A 10,604-nucleotide genomic window follows, 5' to 3' on the forward strand; every position below is an offset into this window, starting at 1 on the left:
GGTCACCCAGTTCTTTCTGAAGATGGTATGAATATTTTACATTTGTCCAATACATAACCTTTCTCTTTGGAATTTCTCATTATCTTTTAAAAGTCTCTCTAGTTGGAAAGCCTCTGAAGTCTTACATTCCTTATTCATTTTGCTGCCCTTTTCTCAACTTTTATTATTTCTGCTTTGTCCTTCATCTTATCTGCAGTCATGCACCATGGCAAAGCCTTCCATCTCCCTTTGATATCAAGAGGAAGGCTTGGCACCACCCATTAATTTTCTATTAGCTAAGCACAAGCTGTATGTACCCCGCAGCAGGAATAACCTAGGTAGGTAGCGCAGGTACTTCCAAACTACCACCCTAGATCAAACCAAACTCCTTTCAATCTGGGCTGTTAAACCCACTTAAGAAGCAGTCTTGTACTTACAGTGTACTTAGAGTTCAAAACTAGGCAGGTAGCTGCTCCTTATATCTGAAATGCTAGCCTGGTTATGTCAATATAAGATGTAGTATTTAAGCCACGTGTTGCATTAGCCAGAGATCTTCACTGAGCTACAAATGATGACTGACTTTCTTCCTAAGGTCTTACAAATAAATCAGAGCCTAAAATCTCTATATACAGAACTGAAAATGTTGTCTGTGATGGATATATTCTTGCTTATGGAATTGCAGCTGCTATTCTTTTACTTCCTTTGGGAACCTCTTCAATTGATTTAGACATCAGTATGTAGGGCATGTACAGGCCAAGAACAAAAAAAAGAGAGCTTTCTGAACAAAGCTCTGCAGCTAGGTTATTCAGCAAACTTTCAAGCCAATTCAAAACCTTTAAAAATCTTAATTATTTATAATTAAGATCCTAGCTTTGGGCAATAACATGACTAGACTTTGGATAATATGATAAACATCATATATGCTCTTTGGGAGTGTGGCTGAATGCAGGAAGAGTTGTTAATAGATATGCATTTCTAGAAATTGAGATGGATATGGCATAGCCTTGCTCTACATTGTTTGCATGTGAGGCTTAAGGTATTGCAGTACAGTTTTCTCTGCTTAAAGTTATTTGTAGCTCTGTGAACAACAGCTGGGAAGTGGTCTTTCCTGAAGTAGTTGATAGATGCATTTCTTCTCCAATTTTCTTTTGGTATCTTTAGGCTTTGTTTGAAAAACTGAAAAGCCTTTAACTCAAAAACACATCAGAGTATCAACAACTGAAAACATGTTTGGGTTCCAATCTGTTATCAAAAAGCAAGAAGTGAATCAGGACTTCTAAATTAAAATAGAAAGGCATTAATCTTGGCAGTCTTTTATAGGAAAAAAAAAAAAAAAAGCCGTGAAGGGAAACTTTTGCTTAGTTCTATGAAACCTTAAGACAGACATACTTTTCAGAGCAACTGGGAACTTCACAGTCTGTCCATGCTGCAAACAACAGCTCTGTTCCTCCTGCGTGAAAACCCTTCATACTTCACCTTTTAGGGTACATTTCTGATTTTATGAGTATTCAAAGAATGAAAGTAGAAAAAAACAGGTCCCTGTTAATTATTGCAGAAGGAATCCCACACAGTCCTTTGCCAGTCACGCAGCCCGTGAGCATTAAACACTGTCAGCAATTACTGGGTCGCCAAGGGGCAGAAGCAGAGCTGGCTGACAGTCATCTCTGCTCGCATACTCTCGCAGAGTACACAGGCACTGGCCACCAGAGACCCTCCATTAACTTCTACACTAGCAAAAGTGATTAAATATGCAAGATGTGGTGAAACAAGGAGCAGTTAAAGATGCTCTCGTGGCAGCATGCTCAGCATAGCCAGGCAGCAGTATGCAGCTTTCCCAGGAGGGAGCGAAGAAGATGCCCTGCCTGCCAGTGCAGCCCACGGCGATGGAAGAAGGGTGCCACAGGAGACAAAACTAGAGGTGAAGAGACTGAAGTGAGCAGAGGAAACTACCTGAGGTGAAGAGGGTGCTCAGAGACCCTCCTGAACCAAGGGAAGACCTCCTTGGAAAGCCTTTGGAAAGGCCACCTTTGGGGGAGAGGGGGGGAAAAATGAACTTGCAATTATCTGGTCATCTCTGTCAACACTCACATCTGCACTGCCCCAGTGCCAGAAACCTTGAAGCTTGTCCCATCCTTATCACTGCTAGCTTATATTGTGATTATTTGTTGGGAGGGGAAGAGAGCCGAAGCTCAGGAGCCTGATGAAGAGCTGGCTGGCAGCTATCTGCTGGTGTTGGGAGGGAAAAGCAGGAGCGCTTGCACAAGGTCACTTCAAGCTGAGCTGTGAACAGACATAATGTACCAGACACCTCTCAGACTTTGCCCACATGACACATGGAAAACTATAACTAAAAGAACCAAGTTACCACACACCATCTGATCCGGAGGAGGTGCCTTTGTGTCCATTCTCACTCCTCAGCAAACGGGAGGTATCGGAGGTTCGTTGCTGCCACTAAAGGAGGAAAAAGGGGTCTGGCATTTACCTTGACATGTCATGAGATGAGAATGTGCTTATGGGCTGCTGCCATCCAGCAGCTGACAGACACAAATACAAGATCACAAATAACTTGTGGTCATCCTGGTTTTCAGATTTTTTTCTTGGTGCACATGTTACTGCCTAAATGATTGGCCTGTAGAGAAGTGTCTTCCTGGCCATACAGCTTCCCTACAGCAGCTAAACAAACTGCTTACAGGGAAAGGCAACAGCAGGAATAAAATTTCAGATGTCCTCTTTAAATTACAGCTACTTGCCTGAGCCAAAGAGGAGGCAGTTGTTACCAAACAAGCTGTCTGCTCTCTGCAGAGCAACATCAAGGATTTCACAAAACAGTTTGGGAACCTTTGAATTAACATCTTAGCCAGCAGGTCAGCTATGCGGAGAGCTGCAAAAAGAAAGAACAAAAGAAACCTCAGCATTCATTTTCAGATCACAAGTTTTCACATATGTAAACTAATACTTTCATGAGTACATTTGCTCTTTCTTCTAGGAGTGTTTTTATGGTGAACATAAATTTTCTGCTCTAGAGAAAAAATATAACTTTTCTGAAGACCAAAATTCCTCAGAAATGTGAAAACTATTTCTTATATGGCAATACTTAATACTTTTGCAAAAAGTGCTAGGAATTTTGAGCACAGCTCCAAACAGCAAACAGTCCAGTGCTATCCACCTAAGATGCAGAACAAGCAGGTGTCTTCAGGCTACAACTGATTACTGTCACTTAATTTTCATGGCTGGGCCTTGAAATTTCCCCACACATACACTAGTACACATTTTCCTTAGATTGATATTGAAGAAATACATCCTCCAGGAACTCTTCTCATGTGACTAGCCTACTAGTCTGACGTTTAGGTCTAGCAAAGCCCTAAAGGCCCAGGTTTCGTGTCTCAAAAGGTTAAGGCTTAGACTGATGATTACAAATGATCATGTGGCTTCAAAGAGAAATGATGGTCTAATGATAATTTATCTCAAATAAATGCACATTGCATTAATTATTCCTTCTTATCAGAGATTTTTTTGTCATATATCCAGCTACGCATGCAGAGTATCACTTCAGATTATTAGAGGTAACACACATACCTTTGGCTATGCCGAAGCCAGGAAACTGCAGCCTGAGATTGCCGCGCTGGAAACCCCTCCTGGAGAGGTTTTCCTCTGTGGCAGAAGCTTGCCTGCAGCACCCTGACATCTTTGCTAGAATGCTTGATTGCTGTTTCCAGCCCTGAGAGGCAGGACGGTCCTGGGAGATCTGGGTGGAGGACCCAAAATGAGCATCAGGTCGTGCACTAGCTACAGGAGCGGTGTACCCTGCCCGCTGCCTTGCCCTGCCCTGGTGCACCAAGGCTGCTAACCCCATGCAGGACGAGCTGCCTACAGTGACCAAAGTGAGCGGGACACCTGCAATACACAGGAGAATCCGTAGGAGTTAGTTAGAGAAATTGCAGATGTAAGGAAAGTGTAGTGGACCTTCATAACACTGTACCCTTTATGTTCTGCTAGGCAGCTTCCTGATGGGTGGCAATGCAGTATACTTATGGATAAGGTAAAAGCTAACAATTTAGGGAACATTACTTTTAGGGAGAGTTGAATGCAGCCAATAAATCCTGAGTGTTGCACTGTCACTCTTCTCCCTGTTTTGAAGCCTCAACACAATATAAAAATTAGATGGATCCTATATATACACAAAATAAGGGTAAATTGCAGTTAAGTTAAAATTAAGAAACTTAACAGAATGACATAGTGACTGAGGTTGGAAGGGAGGTCTGGAGACCATCTAGTCCAACCTCCCTGCTAGTTTAGGTTGCCAGTTCAACCGCCCTGCAGGTCAACGCTAAGTTTATTCCTACTGAATTTGTTTTCACAAGACTTTAGGAAACTAACGGGTCTGAAAGACCAGATGACTTACCTTTTAATGGGCAAGAAGGCAAGGATATTTACAGAGCAGGGTCTCCAGTGGTAAGGCCACTAAGAGAGGTAAGGAAAATGCAGACAAGCCATGGTTTTCCTCAAAACGTGCCTTGGTATAAAGAAACCTTTTCTGGACAGGACCAGGGGTGTATGATGAGTAGGTAATCCAGCTATTGCTGTTAATAAAAGATGCTGTTTTACAGGTGGGAACCAGTTGGTGAAGGATAAGTATTACAGACAGCAAACTCAGAAGAATATAAGCAAAAATATTAAGAAAATATAATATTAGAAAAAGACTTGAGGAGTAGTAAGAAGTTGTGACACATCCAAAGAGCAGGGGAGGGAGCTCATCTGCACCCTTCACAACACGTATGTGATAAAACCAGTAAAAAGACAGCTGGGCAATAGCCACCTGCAGCACTGAGTGAGAAGCAAGCAGTGCGGGAATGCAGGAAATTCACAGCAGGCACAGAGTGTGCCATGAAAAAGCGGCATTGTGCCCAGCAGTAAAGGAGAAAGTCCTGAAGGACCTGAAAGTGCAGCACATACAGTACATGCAGCTAAAGGCCATCTCTTAGGAGAGCAGGTCTCTCTGGCCACCCCAGAGAAAAGCGAAAATGATGGTCATGAGCTATATGCAACTATGCAGAAATACCCCTGAAAGATCAGAACTGACAGGCTGGACAAAAAGCTCATCATGTAAACCACTTCCAGCTATCTGTTAGGAAGACAGAGCTAATGGTGAATGCCCTTTTGTGTATCCTCCACACATGAGATATTCCATGAGGCCATACTACAAGAAGTCGTGAAACTCTGACAAGCTTGACAAGAGGTGGAGTCACCTGGTGATGTTCTAGCAGCTGACAGCACCAGAAAGCAGCACAATAAAACCTAGAAGCACTCCTCCCAAACTACAGGCAGCACGACCTAGAGGCAGACTACAGCAGATCACAGATCAGTATGTGGCAAAGCAATTTTGGTCACCTTTTAGGAAATGAAGGAATCCAATTCAAGTGAAAGTTGACAATAGTTAAAAATACCGACTCCCCAAAAGAACTGAAAAAGGACACTACTGGAATAGCAGTGTCAAACAGAAAAGAGGCAGTCACCCTCACAGCAGATCTACTTTACCACAAAAAGCACTTCACTGACCTGCTTTACAAGGAGCGGTTGGAGCAGAATTGCTGCAGCAAAGTGTTCCAGTGGGGAAGAAATCCAAACAAAACAGAGCATATTATACTCAGAACAAAAAGGAACTATTTTCCTTTGACCCTGGCAGTCAGGAGTTTGATTAGCACATGCACAGCCTTACAGTAATGTTTGATTGCAACAGGTATCAAATCTCTTGGGAATATTCTTGGGATAAGTCTGGCTCCTCTATCAGCAAAACTTCAGTACATGATCTTATAGTTACAAAACACCAGTAAAAAGGCAAAAAAAAAGTCCTGTAACAGATTCTTTCTCACGTAATGCTGAAGAGGAGAGAGACTTGAGAACAGGGCCACATGATATTGTAACAGTTGTTAGTGTCTGCAAATAAGAAAGCCAGCAAAAGTCATGAGAGAAAGAGGGAATTATGATACAAGTGAAACTTCTAAGAAAATAGGTGTCATCAGGCCAGCCTGCACAAGAACAACAAGCTCCCTGCAATGTCTATGAATTTTGGAATGGAAAAACAGTTCCCTGTGGATAATGAACATGGCTAAAATTGATCCATTGGCTGCAGCTGAGAAAATTTTAATTCCAAAGAAAGCAACAACAGACAGGAAAGACTCATAAGGGGATTTCTATTAAAAAAAAAAAACGAAAACCAAAAACCAAACAAACCCCACACAAAAACCAAACAAACCAAACAAGAAGACACATACTTGTCTGGCCTTACATGAATTCAGAAAACATGTTTAGAAATTGCTGCGTTTGTTCAAATGCCGGAGACAGAACTGCAAGGAGCTGCTGATAATTTGTGACACTCCTCGTGGAGTCTGGCAGAAATTGGCAACTGATTTATTTGAACACAGGAAAGCTCTGTGTGATGATAGTTGATTATTACTGTCATTTTTTCCAAGGAATTCAGCTAAGCTTCACATTATCCAGCGCTGTAGCGAATGACATAATATATTATTTGCCAAACCTCCAACAAGCTTGTTTCGAACAGAGCACAATACTCAGGACACTTCCAATACTGCAAAGGATTATGCTTCATACAGAGAAGTAGCAATCTATTTCAAATATATGTGTGACTAACCAAAACCAGATATAAAAAGTCAAGAATAGGGGTTCTAAAAGTGCCAGCTGCAGGCCTCAAACTCTTTGCATGTTCCCATTAAAGGGGCTTTTGAACTGTGGTCATCCTCAGTGGAGCCAGCTGAGCTTGAGTCCATAGTGGCTACAGCCCCTTTCAGTTGTCCAAGGACCAGGGCTGTCCATTCAGAGACACTTAAATGTTAACTACAGCCCCAAATCCCACTTCTACAGACCCACTGGCCAGTGTGAGCTTGGAGATCCCCCAGCCATACTCATATGCCAAAAATGCCATGCACCCTCCACTCCACACTGACCAGAAATGCCTTAATCACAACAAGCACCTTCTGCTGCCTCCCAGTAACTGAGCAGATCAGTGAAAACAACTGCAATGTTAATTGCACAGGTTGCAAATGATGCTGCAAAGTTAAAACCACCTTGCAGAAGAATATTTTAGTTGCTATATTATATGGTCTCATGGACTCTGCCGTATTTGCAGAGCTAACTCTAGATGAAGTTGGTTGGGACTGGAAGATCAGGAGTGTTTTCTCTCAAAATCTGGATATATAAAGGCCAACACGAAGGCATAATAGCAAGCAGGCATAGCAGCCAGCACAAACAGAAGACTCCACTTACCAGATGAGCATCCATGCAGGGACTGATCACCCCTTGATCAAATCTTTCCCACAATTCAGCATATGAGTATATTAATGCACAAGGAAGCATTATCAAGAATTACCTAGCACAAGGCAAGTGCTAACAATTGTCAGTGGGTTTTTTTCTGTTTTCTTTTATACAAGAAGCACTAGAAGTCAGTCATTTTCTACTCGGCGTGCTCTGCACCAGGTGGGGAGTGCAAGCAGTGCAAGCAGCTTCTTTCTTGTAACGAACCCCCATTTCTTCCAGCAGCATTGGAAGCCACATTAGCATCTTTTTTTCTAGGGTAACACACTGCAAAGATAATGGAGAGTTTCAACTGCAAATGAAAGAGGAGAAGTAATCCTGAGCAGGGGTGGGAGTGGGAGTCCTTCAGCAGGAGGGCTACACGTGTGCGACGGGAGATGATGACTGTTACAGCTGTTGAGTGTAGAGTAGTTCATTGCAACCTTGCCTGCTGGGAAATCAGGAGCACTGCTCACATGGATTTCATTAACAAAAGGCTTCAAGCTGTAACAGCTCAAAGCAGCATCATGGTATTGCCAGGATTACAAATCACAACAAAATATGGATTTGGAATTTGGATCCATGGAGGAAAAAAAACAGGTTTCCTATTACAATGTTTAAAACCACCAAAATATCATCACCTTTCAGAGCTGATAACTGACCCAGCAACACGAACAAGGACAAGTGTCACACAGCCAGTGAATGGACAGTGTCCTGGTTTTGGCTGGGATAGAGTTGTGGGGTTTTTTTTTCCTAATAGCTGGTATAGTGCTGTGTTCCGGATTTAGTATGAGAATAATGTTGATAACACACTGATGCTTTAGTTGTTGCTAAGCAGTGCTTACCCTAGTCAAGGACTTCTCAGCTTTTTATGCCCTGCCAGCGAGAAGGTGGGAGGGGGCACAGCCAGGACAGCTAACCCCGACTGGCCCAAGGGCTATTCCATACCATATGGTGTCATGCTCAGTATATAAACTGGGGGAGTTGGCCAGGGGGCAGCAATCACTGCTTGGGAACTGGCTGGGCATCAGTCAGCAGGTGGTGAGCAATTGCACTGTGCATCACTTGTTTTGTATATTCGTTTAGCATTATTTTTTTCCCCTTCCTTTTCTGTCCTATTAAACTGTCTTTATCTCAACCCATGAATTGTACTTTTTTTTTTTTTTTTACTTTTTTTTTTCCCCCCGATTCTCTCCCTCATCCCACTGGGGGGGCAGTGAGTGAGCGAGCAGCTGTGTGGTGTTTAGCTGCCTGCCAGGTTAAACCACGACAGAAAATTACATGGGACACATCCCAGGAAACAGGGGCTCTTCTGCAGCTGCTGACAGGGACAAAAGAGCCACTGGTGATGCTGAAACAGGCATAAGAGTATGCAATGCTAGCAGGATTTTAAATGGCAGAGCCAGTAGCACTGCAAATACAGTCATTAGAAAGACCGTGACCTATTTCAGGAGCTGGTGTAGAAACAGTAATAACTTTACTTCCCAACCCCTCTTTATTTGCAAGGAAGAGGAATTGTATCCATGGGTAAATTTAAGAGACTGGTACCTTCTTCCTTTAAAACTGGCATAGAAAGGGACAAAAGATACTTCTTTTTATGTCTACCTCTTTCTGTTACGTACTTGTGTGGGCTACAAGGAGGAAAAAGTGAGTTTCCGAATCCTTTTTAATTAATTGGACTAGATGATCATTATAGATCCCTTCCAACTGGAACTATTCTATTCTATTCTAACACCAGCATAGTTTTTACCATTCTGCTCTGGCTAAGCCATGATGATGCCACCAGGAATTTAAAATATTGGTGGAAAACAAATAAAAAATGAAAATTATAATCCCAGCAGTGCACAGTCTCCCAGTCCCTGAGGAAAGGGGCATGAATAAGGATGTGCATCCCAGAAGGACATCTCTCAGAACACAGGAGACACACTGCAAATTTGCTATTGGGCTGCATAAAGAAGAAAACACGATAAGAACAGTCTTCCTCCATCCTGCAATGGAGAAAGGCAGCCCCATGCCCCAGCAGCACCTGAATGCGGGAGCAGCAGACCAAAAAGGGACAGAGAACTTTGAAACATGTTTCAAGAGCATTTTTCTTCCCTTCTCACCATGTGCCTGTGGGAGACAGGTCTTTCCACTCTGGTAACCAGCCACTGTATTGATATACAGCCAACGCGCACTAAATGGCTAGTTCATGCACCTCCCTAATGAGCAGGGTAACCTCATCTGTGCTGCAGTGGGAGCAGGAGACAAGGTGCAGGCACCAAGTGGCAACATGCAAAGCCCTGGTCACTCCACCATGGACAGAGCAGACATGGAGAATTTAGGAGGCAAAGTACACAGGCAGGTCAAAAAGACATCAGAATTGGTGCTACTGCAAATGTGTGAATAAAGAGCAGAAAAGATGAAGAAAGTAAAAATGAACTACAGGAAAAGGCCAGCTCTCAGAGCACCTCAAAGGGTATGCTACCCCTAGGTACATTTTGACTACAAACCCCAGTTCATTTGCAGTGAGTTTGTACATCATGGACATATCATAGAATCATAGACTGTTTGGGGTTGGAAGGGACCTCTAAAGGTCATCTAGTCCAGCCCCGCACCCCCACCCCCGCACCCACAGTGACCAGGGACATCTTCAACTAGATCAGGTTGTTCAAAAAGCCCAGTCCAACCTGACCTTGAATATTTCCAGGGATTCCCTCTCTGGGCAAACCATTCCAGTGTTTCACCACCCTCATTGTAAAAAATGTCTTTCTTATATCTAGTCTGAATCTACCCTCTTTTAGTTTAAAACCATTACCCCTTGTCCTGTTGTTATTGGCCCTGGTAAAAAGTCTGTCCCCATCTTTCTTATAAGCCCCCTTTAAGTACTGAAGGGCTGCAATAAGGTCACCCCGCAGCCTTCTCTTCTCCAGGCTGAACAACCCCAGCTCTTTCAGCCTTTCCTCATAGGAGAGGTGCTCCACCTGTCTGATTGTCTTCGTAGCCCTCCTCTGGAGCCACTCCAACAGGTCCATGTCCTTCTTGTCCTGAGGACCCCAGAGCTGGACGCAGTACTCCAGGTGGGGTCTCACCAGAGCAGAGTAGAGGGGCAGAATCACCTCCCTCGACCTGCTGGCTGTACTTCTTTTGATGCAGCCCAGGATACGGTTTGCTTTCTGGGCTGCGAGTGCGCGTTGCCAGCTCATGTCCAGCTTTATCATGTCATCATTGAAGTACAGACTATCGGAGCGAAACCAGCTATTACAAAGATTATGACACTATTTATTACTGAAAGAAAAAAAGAAGAAAAAAGAAACAAAATTTTAAAAAATGCCTAC

The sequence above is a fragment of the Nipponia nippon genome, unplaced genomic scaffold (genome assembly GCF_047370975.1).
Source record: "Nipponia nippon isolate SJK-2023a ecotype South Korea unplaced genomic scaffold, ASM4737097v1 scaffold_2, whole genome shotgun sequence".
Taxonomy (NCBI): domain Eukaryota; kingdom Metazoa; phylum Chordata; class Aves; order Pelecaniformes; family Threskiornithidae; genus Nipponia; species Nipponia nippon.